This window comes from Corvus brachyrhynchos, unplaced genomic scaffold (assembly GCF_000691975.1).
Source record: "Corvus brachyrhynchos isolate BGI_N302 unplaced genomic scaffold, ASM69197v1 scaffold255, whole genome shotgun sequence".
Lineage (NCBI taxonomy): Eukaryota > Metazoa > Chordata > Aves > Passeriformes > Corvidae > Corvus > Corvus brachyrhynchos.
Window position 1 is genome coordinate 9047658 of NW_008238358.1, and position 10233 is coordinate 9057890.

Here is a 10233-nt window from a genome sequence, read left to right on the forward strand (position 1 = left end):
CCAGGCCTGTTTGGGGTGTAGGCAGCAGGGCCTCTCCAGAGCCCCCCGTGAGGGGGAGCAGCCTGGCGCTGTTGGACCCGCAGGGCTGGCTCAGGAGATGGGCCTGTCCTCCTTTCCATGGGGGAAAGAAAACAAATGACTTTACTGCCCCTTAAGGGAGTAGCTGGAGCGGAAGTCAGTCCTGGGGCCAGGCTTCTTGCCTTCCCATGTTCCTGAGAGAAGCGAGTCCTCAAGGCAGCAGCTATGGCTGCGGGGAGTGCAGGTGGATGGTGCCCGGCAAGGGTGCTGACATGGAACAGTTTTTGGCATCTGCTGGTACGTGCGGTGGGGTGTGAGTTGGTTTGTGGTACCTCTGTGAGAGGGTTTGGGAGGTAATGAGACGTGGCCACACACTGGGAGCTGAAGTGGGCTGGGGACATGAGGGAGGCTTAGGCATGAGCTGTGGGCTGCCATCCCAGCAGGGCAGGCAGGGTGGGGCAGGCAGCACAACTCAGCACTCCGCAGCAGGGACAGCCAAAGCTCTCTGTTCTCCCCCTCTCCTTCCAGCTCTCCCTGGTGCAGTGCCACCAAAGACCAAGGCTGATAACCCCAGGCACACCACAGGAGTGAGTTGCTGTGGATGAGGCTTGAAGGAAGGTGAAGGCCTGCCCCAGCTTCTCCTGGGAGGCCTGGAAGAGGAGGCTGGGAGCAGCCCAGCTGCCTGGAAAAGCAGCAGCTGCCCCTCAGGTGATGCTGATGAGCCCCACCAGCTGGAAACTGTCAGAGTTAATGAGTTGCCCTTAATAAATATGTGGGGGTCTGGGTTTGGATAGTAGGTGTGTCATATGTTGAGGTTTGTATGAATAGTGAGTGAACTTGTTTATTTTTTTAAGACTGAGTTTTTGAGGTGGGAAGGGAAAATGAGTGGAGGGTGTCATGTATATGTTCTGTTGCGTCTTTTAGTTTCTCTCTTCTTTTTATAAATTAGAGTGCCTTTGTTCTCAAGTACTATGCTCTATGTAGTAGTATTTAGGCCTCAGTTCCATGAAGTGCAGTGTGTGTTTCTAGCCCTGACTGTAGAAGGAAACAGAACTGTAGCTCAGACTTCACTAGAGTGAGACCCAACAACAGTGTTGTGTTGCTGTGCCCACTGAGCTTGCATGGCTAGGAGCTCAGTGGGGAGGATAAGTGTAAGTAAAAATGATTGTTCTTTAGGTAAAATAGAAGGTGTGACTCTTTGATGGTGAGAAATTAAGACTGTGACCTAGGAGCTGCCTTAGCAGAATGCAATCTCAAGAAGCGTTGCTGCAGTGCTCTTGGAGATGCACTGACTTGGATGTACAACTGTCCTTGCTCCTTTTTCTTGCTCTGAGATAACTCAAAACACCACTTTTGACAGAGATACTTCAGCTTCTTCTATAGCAGTCACCTACTTGGGGACAGGGAAGAAGCAGAGGAAAAAGCATTAGCTAGAGCAAGAATGTTGATAGAAAAAAGTTGAGAGCGCATTGACCGAGGTGCTTCCTGCTTTTCTCCTTGTGGCTGAAGCTGAACAAAGGATGAGTGTTTGGTCTCCCATTCCTGAATAAGGCATGGAATTCTATGTTGCTATGTGAGGTCGTAAGTTTAGACTGGTTTTTAATGTCAATGAAAACTTTCTAAAATGAAAAGAATCCTTAAACGGAGGGAAATGAAATATATAATTTCAAATCCCTTTGCAATGTGAGAGAATGCAGGTGGGAGAAAAAAAGCACATGAAGCTTTCACAGGTTGGGGTTTTTTTGGTTTTTTTTTTTGTTAATTTGTAGTTTGATGTGGTAATTTTTTAACAAAAAAGCTTGTTCTGCTAAATAATGTGGAACTTTGCAATTGCCAAATCTGCAGCCTATGCTAAATGTTTAAGTTCTGGGAAATAACTCATGGAAAAATATCTTCTGATGATGGATGTGAGGTCAACCATGCAAACTAAAATATTTTTTCCCCAGTTACATGGTATAGGGCTGTGGTGCTCAGACCATATGCATAGCTAGTTATTTTTAGGCATTTAAGGAGAATGTAAAGGAGGTGATATGTGTGGGAGGGTGGAAGGGTACTGAGAGAATTTTAAGAGATGCTAACACTTGGAACAACAATAGCTATGCCGTTGGAGTGATTTTTCCTAACCTGTGCACATCACGTCTGGAGGGGTTTGCTTCTGTACTGAACAATTAATGAAGTCCTCATTTCTGAAATGATGCATGTACTTTGTGTGCTGTGCATAGTGCTATGGATTTCAGTATGCTTAAGATAATGTGTGTAAGTGTTGGCAGGATCAGAGTCAAAGATGTCAAAAATAACTTGGAGGGCTTGTGGAAATTCACAAAGTGTAATAAGGTGATACTTCAATTGGTGCTGAAGTGGAAATTGTAGCTGGTATTACATTTAATGATGGACTGTGGTCACTGGGTTCACTGTGACTGAACAATATCCATCTCTATTTTTGAGGTAAATGAAGAGCAGTGTATGAGGTTGAACTAAAAATTAAGAATGGTTTTCTCTTGTACATTGATATTGCTGTTTATGCTTATTATCCTGTATTGTGTGTGCATAAGAAAAAAAAAAAAAACCTCTCAAAAAACCCAACCAAACCTCCCCCATTCTGGCCCTTAGCTTTCCTGCAGGTAAGAACTTGCAGTAGGAATCTATATATGAAGTGGCTTTGGCCTTGTGAAAGATGTATGACACTTTTTCTTTAAAAGTTCTTCATCCCTTATCACTATAGAACTAAAAACCATTAGAGGAGTGATCTAATTGTTTCTGTTTCTTTGCTAGAAATAAAACTAATGTGCTAATCTAGAGGACCAGCAGTATAGGTGATGCTTAAAAGGGCTTTCCTGTGGAAAAGAAGTACACCTGAATTGTATTACCCTTTGGTAGAGATAATGGAAGTTTGTTGCAAACAAATTCTAGGTTGTTCTGTGGTGAAGTGAAATGCTTATTTGTCTGCAGGAATATGTGTTCCACTTCTGCTTCTACTTCCACTTGAAATAAGGCCATATCACTCAGCATGGATTTAGAAACACAGGGAAGAATGAAGATGCTTTTGCCATCACATTTATCCAAGGAGTTGCAAGACTGTTAACTATTGATGTTCTTCTCGGCTTTCAACTTATGTTGTGTTCTGTATATAATTATTTCTAATTATATTTTATTAGTTGCAAAAATTAATCTCTCAAGTATTTTTTTCAGTTATTTTCCTAGATATTTTCCTATAGAAAAGAGGTTTGTAAGTTCTCTGAGCAAATTTTTGATGTAATCTGGAAGCAGCATTGGTTCTGTATCTACAGTTGCTTAATCTAGCGCTGAAAGCATGGTATTTAATGGATTCATGCACATGTACTGTTTAGGATGTTTGCAAAGTTGTAACAGTAGGAGAAATGTGTATTTGATCTTATACAGACTCTTCACAAATAAATGTGATGGTGGAGAAATTCTGCTATATTAGGTTATACAGACAAAAAAAACCCCCATCAGTCTTGAGGTAACTGACCATCTTTATAGTGGTGTGGTTTGCTTTTTAGTATATCAGAGTGCTTGCGGGGAGCACAAGAGAAGAAAAACTAAACAAATAGGGATCTCCTAAGAAGAGAACAGTGATGATGGATCTGGAGGAAACAAGTTCCAAGTAACAGCTAGAGAACTATGGCAGTTTAGCCAAGTGATCTGTGGCAGTTTGAACCCTGAAAAGCAGAAAAGTGAATGAGAAGATGAAATGGAATACATTTGAAAAGAACAGCTACTTCAGCTGCAGGGGCAGGGGAAGAGTCTTAATCTGTTTGTCCCATAATTGAGACATTCTTTCAGGGATGTGTATGAATCTGAAAATCCTCACCAGTTCTGTCAGTGACTTGTGGAGTCACATGAAGCAGTTCTGAGTAAGTGAAGCACTGGTATTTTTACTGGAAAATTTTCAAACCATCACTCAGCCAGATGTTGTAGGGGAGATTTTGTTCTGAGAGGTTTGTGTGTATTATCTGAATCTAAACATCTTATGCTCTGCCTAACAGAAACAGTATAAACTGGAGACAGGTGGAAAGATGGTGAGACAAAGAAGTGAGGTGTACACATTGTATGGGTTGCAATTATGAGGCCTGAGCAAAGATGAAGAGACTAATAAGAAGTCTTATTTCTATTTACTAATATGGCATCATTTGGTTATGGTATGTAATTGTAATTAAAATGCAGCTGTCTTGTGACTCTTTTCTGGCTTAGGTTTCTTATGCTGAAGATATGGATCTACACTTGTTAGGAGTTAGCTTTGACAATTGTTACTTGAAAGTTTCATTGGAAGCTGACTTTGAAGTGTTGAAGTATTTGAATGTGCTGTGAAGTTTACTTTTAAACTTTACTGTGATATCTCTGCTGAAGAGTAGCTTAGATATTTTTAAAAAAAGTAGAAAGGTGGAAATCACATATGTAAGCATGTTAACTTCTTATTAAAAGAAATCATTCCAGGAGACCTCATTAAGCCAGGACGATATTCTAAAAGTGAATATGCATGTTGACAGCTACACCCATAAATTTGAAAACTGCAAACATGTTCAGCATAAAAGCCATTTTTGAAAAAAGCTGTTGCTCTGCCCTTGTACTAATTTAAGAATTTTTCATTCATTCTGATTTTTATAGTTTCTTTTCACATATATAACTGGGACAGTTTAAAAGTGCTTTATAGAATCTTTCATGATGTCCCAGACTTCATGATGCAGATGATTATTTTTAAAAATGCACGCTTTACATACAGGCTCAAAGTATCAAATAAGCTCAATAATTCCATTCTTTTCTTTTTTAAACAAACAAAATAACCTGTCTATAAACTGTACCTCTGTACAGTGCTCTTGCAAAGAATTTCTGTGTCCCAGGAATCATAATGTGAGTTTAGAGTGCTTGGCTCTAGCAGTAGGTTGGGTGAAGAGGTTCTTGTGTTCTATTCCTGCTCTATCTGGACATATAATAGTCCTCACAGGCAGCACAAGATCATCTCAAACAATCTCTTCTTTTGGTGCCTTTCTGCCAGAGGACATTCAAGGTACACCCATATTTAAGATGGTTTCAGTAAGGTAGGGATTTCATATCAATGCAGTTGGTAGAAGTGTAATTGGTACAGAGGGAGACAAGTATTCTGCCTGTGGATGTAGATTCTTAGGCAAAATAAACAATCAGTCCTGACCTCAGGTTTGTTTTCTCACTGGTGTGGGAGGAAGGAGGAGGAACAAATCACTTGGTCTGCTTTGTGTGGGTGGAACCAAGATGTTATTTAGAAGATAGAATAATTTTAAGTGAAGATCAGTAATGAGAAATCCCACCAGAAAGAGCACAGGAAGATGGCAAAAAGTCATCAGGTGATGGAGACGATCTGAGCAAGGGACAAGACCATGGGTTGAAATGGTTCTTGGGCATTAAGAAACACAAAATATGATTTTTTTTGTTTTTTTTTTTTAAGGGAGGTGGGTCCCTTTTTTTGAGTAGGTAGGTATTTTTGTGGTTACTTTTCATATCTAAAATGTGTGTGTACAACCTAATTACTTGTATGTTGTCATATTTAGCAAATAGCTTCTAGGTTCTACATGATAATATTTTGTTTGCTTGGGAAGGATTTGCAATTCATGCTTAAATGTATGTTGCCTCAGATCTTCTGACAAACAGCCAGGACTATGTTGTTTCCCCTACTACTTAAATTAAAATGCTTTTCATAGAAAATATACTTCTCTGAATTTCTATCTGTGCAGTGATGTAATAAGGAACAGGAGAGAGAGAAATTGTGCCAAAAATAATTTGATGACACTTGAGATGAATCAGTACCTTGCCAACGGAAACAGTATTTATGAGAGAGATTTTGATACATCGACTGACCTCTGTCATAGTGTGGTGGTTCAAAACTTTTGATAGGTAAATAGTATGTTTACACTGATGATAAATGAAAGACAGAGATAGTACTACCTTCAAGGATTCACATTAATATGTGCATGTTCATATATTGACAGGACTCCCCTTAAGACTTTGTCTTCACAGCCAAAACCCCCAGTTTTGCTACAGAAAGGCTGTCAGGTACTTTGCACTGCAGAAAATAAATCTGCACAGAGTAAAGGAAGCCATAAAAACTACAGAGTTCCTGGACAGTACTGACACAGAAGCTTTCTAAGGAAATTAATTGCTGACATAGTTGTGCTGTTTCTTGCTTTCTCCAGTCTAACTGAATGCAAGCTCCTCAAACAGGCTTTTATTAGTGAATATTAGTGGAAACCATCTGGTAAAGTAGAATCTGTACAAAGTACTTCTTTATGTCTAATTAGTCTCAAACAGATTTTCATCTCTCATTATACTATATGTTATTTGTGGGTAGTGGGAAGAAGAAGAATAAGAGCAAATTGATATCTCAATCAAGTGTATCAGTAGCAGTTTTCAGTGAATCCCAGCATATTACTACTTTCCTGTGTATTGAATTAGACTGCTGCCTCAATTTTATTATTTGTAATGCATTCTGGTATCTTTGATATGAGCAGGGCAGGGAAACAACCCTCAGTCTGAGTGGGTTGTTGTTTCTTTCTTTCTTTGTTTTGTTTGGTTGGTTTTTTAATGTTTTTTTGTTTTGTTTTTGTGGGGTTTTTTGTTGTTGTTTTTAAATTTTTTGGGGTTTTTTTTGTATAATAAAAAGTCTAAACCAAACTTTATTCATCCAAATTTCAGTGTCCAAAGAAGGGCCATGAAGATGGTGAAGGGTCTGGAGGGGGAAGCCTTTTAAGGAGCAGCTGAGGTCAACCTGGAGAAGGGGAGACCTCATTTCAGTCTTCAACATCTTCATGAGGGGAGGTGGAGAGACAAGGAGTGATCTCTTCACTCTTTTGACCAGTGACAGGACCTGAGGGAATGGTGTGAACCTGAATCAGGGGCAGTTTAGGCTGGATATCAGGGAAATGTTTGTCACCCAGGGGGCAGTTGGGCACTGGAACAGGCTCCCCAGGGAAGTGGTCACAGCACCAAGCCTGACAGAGTTCACGAAGCCTTTGGAAAATACTCTTGGGCACATGGTGTGACTCTTGGGGAGGGTTCTGTGCAGGGCTGAGAGCTGGACTTGATGATCCTGATGGATCCCTTCCAACTCAGCTTATTCTGTGATTTTATGCATAGGAGATTCTCTATGTAGTAGAAACCCAAGAAAAAAATGATGCTTCAAAGAGTAGTGGCTTTTGCACGTTGTTCTCAACTGACATTTCCAGAATCATATCATGACTACACCCTGGACTTCCGATGGGAAATCTCAAATATTACTGTCCAGTTTTTGAACTTGGGATAGACACAATGACAGCTCTAGACAAGGGCAACTAACAGGTTAGGAAAAAGAGTAGTGGCAGAGAAAGGTTGAGAGCGATGCTATATGAGGATAAACAGCACTGGCACTGAAGAAGGGAAAAAAAGCACTGTAGCCTACAGCCAGAAACGCGTTAGTTTGACCTAAACGTTTCTGCGTTGCCTGGTGTTTGTGCTGGAAAAACATCTTTAGAAGGAAGAACAATAAAGGCTTATCATATCAAGTTGATGAATGTGGAATAAATATAGTGTTTACAATTTTTTGTGGAAGATTTTCAGTTTTCCTCTGCTGACCAAAAAAGAGTAGAATTTTCTGCAGACGTAATAGAGAGCAGGAGTACATGAAACTGTGAAAGAGTACCAAAGAAGTAGGTGCCTGCACTGAGGTGTCTTGCACTTAAAAATTGAGATATCTGCCAGTTCATTTACTGCTGATCCTGGTGACAGATGGAAAAGAATCATGCTGCTGTGGTACACTGAGGTCAGAGGAGGTGTGCTTTTAGTCATTTGCTTTTTACTGAAACATTAGCCAAACTATTTTTAAGATGGCAAGCTCAAAAATAATTCCATGAACATGTTCAAGTGTTAGACTCTTGGTACCCAGCAGGACATCTTCTGAAGTATAACCTATGTACTCTGTATGTACTAACAGAGCATAGCAGTGTACCAAATATATTAGTGTGCTATTAGTACATTTAATGGTATTCAGCTGTGACTATTATGTGCAGATGTTTTTATTATTATAATTCAAAGCATATTATGTCTTTGAGTAAGCATTCATGGTTGTTTTTTTTTCCTGCCGCATAGAGGAGTTAGTCAAATAAGTAAACAGTGATGGTTTTATACAGACCAACAGATCTTTAAGTCACGCATTATACCTAGACAAATATCTTCTCATGTAGTGGTTTGGTTTGGGGTATTTTTTTTTTTGTTGTTTGGGTTTTTTTGTTGTGTGTGGGATTTTTTATTTTGTTTTGGGGGGTTTTTTTTTGTTTGGTTTGGTTTTTTTTTGGTTTTGTTTTTCTTTTTTTTTTTTTTTTTTGGTGCAACACAAGTTGCCCTTGTATCAGAGAAGAAAATAGATGGAACTGGGGAACTGAGCAAATATGATCATATGGCAGCATATCCTAACATATTCTTCTGGATTCTGCTGTGGAAATAATAGCAGTTAACTTTGTTATAAAATTGGTTCTATATCTAGGTCCACTTTCTTAAGGATAGTTTAAAAAAACATAAACCTTTTAGTATTGATTTCATATCTAGTCAAAACTACCTAGATGTGTACAGTTCCTTGTTAAACCTTTTCCAGTTAGCTTACTTTAATTTTTCAGTAATTTGGTTTATAATTGGAGGTACAGGCCCATGCAGATTAGTTAAAGGGTATTATTTCTTTTGGGTCAAAGAATAATTTTCATGTATCCTCTCTCCTGTGAAACCTTCTGCCCCAAACTCCTGCATCTGGAAAACAGTTAATGATTGAGGTAGAAATGCAAGCTGACTGGTTCTACAGCAGAGATGGAGAAAGCACAGTGGAGCCCTAAGAAATGAGATTAAACAATTTGAAAAGTGGAGTACCCTTTGCCTTTGGAAACAGCTACTTTGAGAGTAAGAGTTTCTCCTCACTTCATCCCCAAATAGTGGGTAGGACAGAGATGCTCATTATGATTTATGTTACTGTCTCCAAATTAAGTCAAATGGACTCAACACTCTCTTCCTACTAGTGGTCAATTTTAAATGCTCTTAGGGGGAATAGGAAATAACAGCTATATGGGAGAACCCGCCCTTTTGGGTCTCCTTTTGTAACCAGTCTGTCATTAGAGACCTTCTTTCTGTGGACTGTATCTTGTCTGTTCTTAATTAGTCATAACTGGACCACAAACTGTTGGCAGCTATTTGGTCCCATTTATACTCTTGACTTCCACCCCCTCTGAGGCAAAGAGTTGCAGTTCTCATTATGTGGAGAAAGTTCTTTGTGTCTTTTTAAACATGCTTCTCAATATGCTTACCAGATGTTTATAAGCAACAAGTAGTGAGCAGGTGATGTGCTTTACTTTGGCAACTGTTACCTTATAGACATGGGTGAAACTCTCTGCTGGGAAAGAGACCAGTTGAAGAGTTGAATTGTCTCCCTTTTGAATGTTTTCTGTATTCCTCTTGGCTCTTTAATGAGGTAATCAGAGCTGCATTTAAAAGAAAAGGTTTGTGAGTATTTGGATTTACAAAGTCATGTAATATTTTGATTTTTTGTTTGTTTGTTTTCCCTTGGTTTTTTTCTTCTTCAGTTTTTAATGCTGTTTATTTTTTTCTGACCTCTGAGAATTGTGTTTTTGTAGTGGTAGCGTCTAACTGCTGACCAATCATTGCATATGCATGCCTCAGGGTTATTCTTCCCCATTACTTTGAATTTAATGACGCTTTTTTATCTCCCATTTAAAAAGAAAAAACTTGTTACTGCAGAAGTAGATTACGGATATACACAAGAGAGATGATGTCATTCTCCCTGGTGTGTTGCCTGGTGTTATCCTTGGTGTAGTCTGATATAACTTGAGTATTTTAGAAGAAAAGACATAAAATTGGGGTTGTCAGTGTTCGGAAGAAGTCCAGTGAGGCAGCAAAGATAGGACACTGTTGGATATCAAGGAAGAGGGAAAATAAATAGGATTTTTTTTGAGACAACTGGCTGGGCTGGCTTTCTAAGTCAAGAAAGGTACTGATCCTGAAAAGAAAGGCCGACAAATCTAGGTCTCTAACCAAGTGAGTGGATGAATGAAGCAGTATGAACTTTGTCTGGAAGGAGAGTGGAGCAAGAGATGGCTTGATTACAGAGAAGTTTGAAAGTAGAAACTTCTTTTTTTCTAATTTGGTTCATTGAATCATTTGTGTACACTTTTACAAATGACCAGTAAATTA